The sequence below is a fragment of the Capsicum annuum genome, chromosome 3, assembly GCF_002878395.1.
Source record: "Capsicum annuum cultivar UCD-10X-F1 chromosome 3, UCD10Xv1.1, whole genome shotgun sequence".
NCBI classification, from domain to species: Eukaryota; Viridiplantae; Streptophyta; class Magnoliopsida; order Solanales; family Solanaceae; genus Capsicum; species Capsicum annuum.
In genome coordinates, this window is record NC_061113.1 from 4,226,903 (window position 1) to 4,235,417 (window position 8,515).

General features: G+C 32.8%; 1 pseudogene; it reads right to left on the minus strand.

The window, feature by feature from the left end:
* Nucleotides 1-4,247: 4,247 nt before the first annotated feature.
* LOC107866501 lies at nucleotides 4,248-8,515 on the minus strand (annotated as a pseudogene).

Below are 8,515 nucleotides of genomic sequence, written 5' to 3' on the forward strand. Positions count from 1 at the left end.
CCTCATTGATGCCGAAGCCAAGAAAATAAACATGCACATACACATTCGAGGAACGCTTTCTCCCCAATCACATGCTCTAAGTCCAACTTTTCTAAGCTAGGAAGTGTGTTATGAAGATGAAAAAAACTCGTGACACCTTTTGAGTTTGCACTCGCAGTCCGAATCCCACAACTCCATACACCATTTAACTAATGAAATATTTGAAGTCAATGTTTTCAACACCAATTCCTAAGCTTCTTCTTTATTCATCTTCTTTTTTTTCAATAATTATTCAAGCAGGCAGCTGGGAGTGGACATGGTATGGTATAATACCAAACTAATTTGATACATTGATTTTTTAAATATCGAAAATTAAAGTTATCATATCAAAATTTATGATACCGTATCATGCTCACCTCTACACACAACCTCATATCCTTCTATTAACAAAGTTGGATTTCTCCATAATAATTCCACTGTGACTTATCTCATGCATTTTCCTTTCCTCACCAATAATAACCCAAGTCTATAGCATGTTCTTGTGTCGTCGTCTCGTCATTATATGCAGGACAATGTTGTACCTAGAGGTGTGCATCAGTTGGTTCGGTTCGATTTTTAGTATTATCGATTTAGTTTATCGATTTTGGTCCCTAACAGTTCAATTTATCGGGTTAACCGATAAGGAAATGCCCCCTTTGTTGTTTTTCACCTTCTCTTCTCATCTTCATATGTTCATATATATACATTACTGTTATGCATAAAAGCCTACACAAAGTACAAGTAGAAACAAATTCAAATACATTATTACTAGAAACAAATTCAAATACATTATTACTAAAACAAATTTGTTTTCTTTTTGATTAAGTAGGTGAACTTGAATGTAGTAGCAATCGATAGTGATCTCTCAAAAAAGAAAATCAATGTCGATTTATAGTTTATATTGATTGGTGGAAAACAATAAGCCAACAAGTTTATAAAAACAAAAACAACACTAAGATAACAACCGTAAAATGCAAAAAAATAAAAGGCCATTTATTTAAAATATAAAGTCACTATTACAGAGCTAGTGATAAAAATTATATTTTAATATAATGTTATTGGGTTATCGGTTTAACCATCAACTAAAACCTTAAAATCAAAAAACGAATTGATATCGCAATAAAAAAATAATTCTAAAACCGTTTAAAAATCGTTAATTAAATAACCGATACCAATAAATCAATAACGATTTATCGATTAATTCGATTTTTACACACTCCTAATTGTACCAATTGTTTTGTCCATGACTATAAAATTTTCTTGATCATGAATAAGGTTTCGTGCATGTTCTAATACAATTTCTGCTTCTTGTATACAATTACACAAGAAAACATTAGCATTGAGTTGTGTCATTGAATCAGTGGAACCAACAATGATGCCATCCTCAGGAATCCTGTTGATGCTGAGCTGAACATTCTCTCTCTGATGTCAACGATGGTGGTGGTGTTTTGAGATGTCAATAAGGGTGGTGGTGTTTTGTAGGGTGGGACAAATCTTGAACAAATACATTTTTATGGTATTAAAGAAAATTCAGGATATTTTCAATAAAATTAGTGGTCTAAATTTAAACGAACAAGAGGCTATGAATAGATAAATATAGGATAAATTACACAAATTCCATATTTAAGACACCATATTACCTAATATCCTTTAGTATTTTAAAAAATACATAAAATTTCTATTTTCATATTTACTGGTGATACATATGCTATAACTTGAACACCCTATTTTTACTCCTCTTTTCACGCCATTTCTCTCATCTTTTTACGCATCATCCTTTTTTATCCCACAAATTGCTTCCCTAAAATCTCTCCCATTTTAGTAGATTTTGAGTCAACTTCATTTTTCAATACTTCAACTGATTTCAACCATAATCGTTTATCCTTTAATTTCAAAAATTGACAACTTCTTCAAAGAGTTTAGCTTTTGAATTATGTTTTAAAATCCTTTGTTTTAATTTATTTTATCTTCAATGGCTAATGAAGACTCACCCTCATTCAGCTTGAGAATTTCACAAATTGAAACACAAAAAGGTGTTCATGATAGTAATCAAGTCTTGAGTTTTACTCCAGGCGAATTTGATTACACCAAATTAGGTTTTAGTGAAAATCAATCAAAGCAGCGGAACGACCCTGAAAAATTAAAGATTTTAAGAGAAGATTTTGCTGCTAAAAATCAAGTTTCCGACATGCAAATGGTAGATAAGGATGAAATTGAATATATCCCTAAATCTCCATCGGAGCAGATATTATTATCGCAATTAATTCATTAATGGTGATTCATATAACTGGTTCTTTTGACTGATGATTCATATGGGTGATGCATATAATTGCAGAGTAAAAGATTAACTGGTTACTTGGTGATCCATATTTTATTGGTGATTCATATGGGTGAAACACTAAAATAATATTTTAATTGATGATCTGATACATATATTATGTTGTTGATTCATAGATAGTGATCCATATAACTGATTCTTTTAACTGGTGATTCATATGGGTGATTCATATAATTGCAGATTAACATATTAACTGGTTACTTGGTGATTCATATTTTTTTGGCGATTCATATGCGTGAAACACAAATGATATTTTAATTGGATATATATATGGTGTTGGTGATTCATATAACTGGTTCTTTTAACAGGTGATTCATATGGGTGATCCATTTAATTACAAATTAACAAATTAACTGATTAATTGGTGATTTATATTTCTTTTGGTGATTCATATAGGTGTTACACTAAAATAATATTTTAATTGGTGATACATATATTGTGTTATGGTGATTCATATGCTTGTGACTATTATTCTTTGTAGATCATTTTTGTTGTTTATACATATGTGATAGCACTTTATGTACTAATTTTTTTGAAAGTTCATAGAGCTCATGCTGATGAGATAAAGAAGCTTGCTGAAATGTTGTCAACTTATTTAACAATATCTGATTTTTTTGAGAAAAAAAAAACGCACAGACTGTTTACTTCTAGACTCATACAAAGAAAAGATAGACCAGCATGCATTCGATGTCCACATTGTTGATGAAATTGTGCAACAATCAAGCGACACGCTGTAAGTATCATTTATTCTTTTGAATATATTATTTTAAATAAGATCTCACGGCAACACATAAAATACCTACTTTTCTATTTTTCAGGGATTGTGGCTTATTTGTTGTAGCATATGTTGAATTTTTAAGTGACCGGCATCAAATACCATCTTCAGAGTTTGATTCGAAAAAGCATCGTACAACATACGCATCCTTGTTATGGGACTATGGTGTGAACAAGGCATACACTGAATATGTTAGTGAAAATCGGGATCCGCCTAGGCCTAAATGCACCTTTATTCAATCTGAGGATATAGAGATGATTGATGTTGAATCATAGTTATCTAGTATTTATTGTGTGACAAAAGGATTCTGGTTTCTTATGTTTGTGGATTTTTGATTTTTTTATTTTTTTTATGTTAGGGGATTTCTAGATATATCATGACAACTTATTTTTTTGTTGTTAATGTCATGACATTTTATCTTAGAAGCAGTTTTGATATTAGTACTTTTGTGGGTAGTTTAACTTGCATAATCTATCACTAATTTTTAGTTTTATCTATTGATATGTAGCATCATTATTTTGTTAACAATCACAAGTGATTTAATATGCATCACCAATATGAAGTTATGTTAATCTGTTTTTATATGAATCACCAAATACCATATGAATCACCATTTATATTATTAACTAGTTTTTATATGATTCACCAATTACCACTTAATCTGTTAATCTGTTATCGTATGAATCTCCAGTTTCATGAATAACCAGTTAAATGAACCACAAATTATATGAATCACCATTTATCAAATGATTAAAATGAATCACCGGTTAAAAATTATTAAAACTAAATAAACTGTAACCAATATGTTGAAAATGTATCACCAATTAACATGTTAAGTTTAATTACTAATATGAATCAAATAATTTTTCACGAACTGTTTATATGAATTATATAACAATATTAGTTTTTTTAATATGTATCACTTGAAAATAATATGTTTAAAATGTATCACCAACTAACATGTTGAGATTAAATGGTGATATGATTCACATATCTTTAACGAGCGGTTAATATGAATCATATAAAAGTATTAAAATTTTTAATATTTATCACTTTATAGTTTCATATAGGAAATGTTTCACTAACATTCCTCGTGATCCCTAACATATATGTATAAGAGAATAGTACTAATGAATTATAAACAATGATCTTAAAAAATATTTCTCTTCCAATTGTAAACAAAATATATCAAGCAATGAATTTTTGAGTAATTAACTCAAATTATTGAATTCAAAATTTTGAACTAAGTAAACATGTCTGATTAAACTTTAAAGAAAAATGTCACATCTCTATCGAAAAGTAGTTGTAAGTGCGTCTGTTATGGCCTTCATACCCAAACTTGCCACGATGATTTGATGTTGATGAAAACTTTTTACTACTTTTCTTTTATCTATCTTTCTTTAGTTTTTCTGGTGGGCGTTTGTATTTTGGAGGCGAAATCACATCTTCTAATACCTTCGGTGGTATATGTCAGTCTCGTTTATCGGGCATTGAACACAACGACATTTCACAAGTCTTCACCAGTGCCTCCCTCTTGTAGTAATCTGAACAGTATGGCTTTATTTTCTTTACATATTTGCTTTTCAAAACAGCAATAGTGTGCGCACATGGTATCTCATCAAGCTGAAATCTACCACAGTTGCATGTTCTATTATCCAACTGAATAATGTATTTTCTTCCTTCTTCATACAGACCGTGTATGCAGTTAGTTGATTTCCTAATCTAAAAATATTATTTCATAAAATTTTGTGTAAGTCAACAGAATATATGAAACATAAAAGTCTCAGATTAATTAAATATAAAGAACAAAAATTCAACTGGAGGCATATTTCAACAAATGTATCAAAATGATACATATGACTCCCAGATGTATCACTTTGATACATCTGTTATCAGAATATTAAAAAAAATATGCAAATTAACTTAGTTAAAGTATAAATTAAATATGCCTTAACTTTATTTGTTTATATATGAATAGCACAACAGAAAAGTAGGTATTTTATGTATTGACGTGAGCTCTTATTTAAAATAATATATTCAAAAGAATAAATAATACTACTTACAACGTGTCGCTTGATTGTTGCACAATTCCATCAACAATGTGAACATCGAATGCATGCTGGTCTGTCTTTTCCTTTTATGCGTCTAGAAGTGATCAATCTGTCCGCTCTTTTTTCTGGAAAAAAAAATAGATATTGTCAAATAAGTTGACAACATTTTAGCAAGCTGCTTTATCTCATCAGCATAACCTATATGACCTTTAAAAAACTGCTTGCCAGGTTCGAACTAAATGCTTGCATTCCGTGAAAGTTTTCTGGCATGGACTCTGCAGTTGGACTGTCTAGTTGCTCTGTGTAGGCTAGTGGTTGTGAAATCGTGGTATGATCAGAGTTGCTCTGTAACTCCACTTGAACTGCAGAACACATTTCCTCATTTCTCAGGCAAAAAAGAGGAATAACAATAAACTTTGCTTCCAAAGACCCCTTCCAAGAGGAACTATCACACCTGGAAGAGCAGGTGCTACATGCAGTCTTTTAAGTTATACTACCATTATTTAGATGGTTTAGACACTGAAAGAAGTTCAATATTAGCTCCCAAAAAGTGAAAATATTTTCAAGAATACGACTTATTTATTGCTCAATCAGATGTATCAAAATGCTTAGTTAAAAGCATACTCTTGCCAATACCACAAGATTTAAGAGAAACACAAAATACAAGAAAAATGGAAAATACATGGTAAAAAGAGGCACACAACTCTGCAGAAGAAGATGTGATGGTTCATACCTTGTTCATCTGAGTACTTCATAGTCTGTTGGCTTGAACTAGGAATATGAGAAAGGCCAATTTGCAGTTTGGATGTAAGGACTGCTTGGCTAATCAAAGAATGGTCCTTAAGGAGAACTAGACAATTCAATTTTTTGTAAACACCACGCTTAAAATTTTCAACCATCCGCTGGCAGTTATAAGAATACCATCAGCTTCTCAACTCTTTACACTAAAGAATCAAATGAATAGCTATCTGGGATACCGAGAACAGACCTTCTGAAATACATCTAATTTGTCCAAGGACTGGAAGTTTTGTCCATCAAGAGTTGCTCCTACAAGCTCATAGATGCAGTTGAACAAAAGCACAATACTTTCTCCGGCATTGTATATGTACCACTCACTGTTGTCTAACGGACAAGTGTTCACATGTTCAGTCATTTTTTCCCATATGTTGTTCCCACAAGCCAGCATCTATAATATAGATGACACCCAAACAAATTTTATATAAATAAAAGGTTGACGATCAGACCAAAGACGACATTACAACTGTGAGCAACGATGACCTTACCTCACGCAAAAGAGATGGATCGGTGACAAACAACCGCACGAAGTCTTTCACACATAATATTCCTTTCTTTTTCAACCGTTTGTGTGATGCACCATCTTTAGCAATCCTTTCCAACCGCCAAATTTCATCGTCCAAAGTGGGAGGGTAATGCTTCCTATAAGCTAATCAAAGGAAAGAAAATAAAACAATGTCAGTACAAAATATTACATCAAAATAATATGCGCGAAGACTGGACATCAGTTAGTTGTACTACGAGCAACAACTCAACAAAATGGCTGTTGAATCCGCTTAAGGCAAGCAGAAGTGGAAAATATAGCAAGCCTACACACACAAGTTTCTACTCAGCTGCCTTCTCCCACTTTGCAGGGTGTTATTAACAGGTTAACGGAGATAAGTGCAGGTAAAAAGAACTTACTCTCCCCACGATGATCTCTCACAATCAAGGGCTTGCTAACTCCTTCTCTGACCCTAAATTCACCAGAACGGTTGATCAATTTCAATCCCAACCTAAAGGTCCTGCTCTTTGTCCAGCTTGAATTGTCAGTGAAGCTGACATTACCCAGATATCCCACACCATCCCTTAGCTGAATGATTTAAGTCTCCAGTCAATAATGGACGTTTTCCTTCTCTTTCACGAATAACCTTTTTGCTGAACTCTTCCTCGGTCCAGTCTTCACGATCGTCAGGATTAAATTCCCCATCAAGCACAACCAGACCAACTTTTAATGAAGATAGGGGTCCAGATGTTATCCTCTAGTTGGAACTAGCATCATGCAAGGCAACTTTAATGGGCCTATTGTTCACAGATACTTTACTGCCCGTGAAAAGGGAAGAAGGGAAATATATCGTCAAAAAGTAACTGAATAGACCTCAATTGAGAAGTCTCGTTATCACAAAGTGAGGATCTGCAACAACCAAAAGAAATCACTTTGTAAATCATTTTATTCCAATATCAACCAACACATTCATGCTGATACTTGGAGAATAGTTCCTCGACGTGTTGCATAATATATAAACATGAGCATGGATCAACAACCATTTGATTAAAGCAAGGACTGAACTCAGGGCAGGTTGAAGTGGTCTCTCAATCTCTTCACGCTCCTATCATCATTTAAGAAAACCAAGGATGATAAATATGGAAACTTTAACGTAAGACGAATCAAAAGTAAACATAAAATAAAACATAATACTGCCTCTCTCTGTTGAAAACTACTAATTTTAGCTTCTATACAGCAATCATTTCAAGATCACTCCAATTGGGAATTGAACAGAAATATTTCAAGCTTTTGCCTTGTGAATGACTATTTCACTGGGACTCGTACGCCTGCAGAATATACATGGCCTGATATTGTCTACTAGTAATTGAACAAGCACTAAACAAATGCCGCCCCTTTGCTTGCACAATCTTGAAAACTAAATTGTACTACTCCTACAAAGACAAAGACATATGCGTAGAATCTTACCCAGCTTCGGATTAAAGTCTCCAGCCTTAGTGCAAGTTCTTGTGGAGATACGCGTAGCCCTGAAAAAGCCTGTGAAAAAACTGCTAATCAGAACAATGCAACTCAGACTCCCTAGCTGGAAACTCAGAGCTGTCATCCCTATCCTGGTTGATATTCCGTTTCTGTACCATCAAAGTCCAATTTTTTCAGTGCTACCAATAATCAATACTCCTTACTAATGATATACCTGAAAAATATTGATAGCAGGTAACGTTCAACTGCCAACTACTATAGTCTTATATAGAAACCAGTGATTCCTCATTTAACAGGAAACAGATAGGAAGCTTCAGTTATATCCAATTATTTATATTACTAATCACAAGTCAAACAAAAATGGTGTGTAGTTCTTTTAGGCATTAACACACACACACACACTGTGGGTGCTATGTGGTGGATTGGTGTTAGTGTGTAGTTCTTGAAGATTTTATTATTCAAACTGAAAGACTTTTAGACTTTACTTTTTCAAGTCAATGTCGTATTATGCATAACAAGAAGACAATGTTTAATAAACTATTGTTGCTTTCCCTTTTCTGATTAATCAAAGAGAC